Genomic DNA, 1355 nt, shown 5'->3' with positions numbered 1-1355 from the left:
TGTGTATGTTAGTTTAATTAAACAATGACATCAAAGGTGCTATATTTTACAGGGTAGGACTACTTTTACATACGTTCTAAATTGAAGTGGTTGCATTAAATAGTGGTCCTACACCTACAAATAATCCGTTGATAGATGCAGAGTTACTGTTGTACTGAATATTAGCATAAAAAGAGATTTGACTTGTTTTATCAATTGATGGGATAAAAACCATTTCAAAATTGAGTTAAAATAGATATATTCTGACGGATTTTCTGCCTTTTTGAATATTTTTTTCTATTTAACGGCCGTTGTTGTCTTATTCTGTTATTTGGTTTCTCGATATACCGCCTTATTGTTCGCTGGCTTATTGTTCGCTAGCTTCTGCCTAGTATGGCGGCCGTCTTGTTTGGTTGGCTGGGTCACCGCACACATTTGTAAAACTAGATATCCTAATAATGATTGTGGCTATTATAAGTTTGGTTAAATTTGGCCCTGTAGTTGCATAAAAGAAGATTTGTGTAGAAGATTACAAAAATTTACGAAAAATTGATAAAAAATGACTTTAAAGGGCAATAACTCCTTAAGGGATCATCTGACCATTTTGGTCATGTTGACTTATTTGCAGATCTTACATGGCTGAACGTTATTGCCGTTTACAGTTTATCTCTATCTATTATAATATTCAAGATAATAAACGAAAACGTCAAAATTTCCTTAAAATTACCAATTCAGCTGCAGCAACCCAACAAACCGGTTGTTCGATTCATCTGAAAATTGAAGGCAGATAGATCTTGACTTGATAATCAATTTAACCCCCATGTCAGATTTGCTCTAAATGCTTTGGTTTCAGAGTTATATAAGCCAAAATATACATTTTACCCCTATGTTCTTTTTTAGTTGGGCGTGTCACGGGACACATTTTTTTTTAATCTAGATACCCAAATGATGATTGTGGCCAAGTATGGTTAAATTTAACCCAGTAGTTTCAGGGGAGAAGATTTTTGTAAAATTAACGACGACAGACGACAGACGACGGACTGACGGGCGCCAAGTGATGAGAAAAGCTCACTTGGCCCTTTGAGCTCACTTGGCCCTTTGGGACAGGTGAGCTAAAAATGAATACAGTAGACTTATCAATACAGTCTTCTGTAAAACACTTCATACCAACTTTTCACCCCGTAATTTATCTCATAAAAAGACTTCAGATTTTAATATAATAAGGCACTAATCAGCTTATAAAATAACACATATTTGACGTCTATATGTAGATCTGGTTTGGAATAAAAAGAAAACAATCCTTTCTTCGCGGATGAAAATAAATGTATTTAAATACATTTACCTGTTTAAGTACCCACAATGCTTATTTATTGAAC

This window comes from Mytilus galloprovincialis, chromosome 13 (assembly GCF_965363235.1).
Source record: "Mytilus galloprovincialis chromosome 13, xbMytGall1.hap1.1, whole genome shotgun sequence".
Taxonomy (NCBI): domain Eukaryota; kingdom Metazoa; phylum Mollusca; class Bivalvia; order Mytilida; family Mytilidae; genus Mytilus; species Mytilus galloprovincialis.
The sequence above is the reverse complement of the archived record's forward strand: the minus strand, read 5'-3'. Positions refer to the sequence as shown.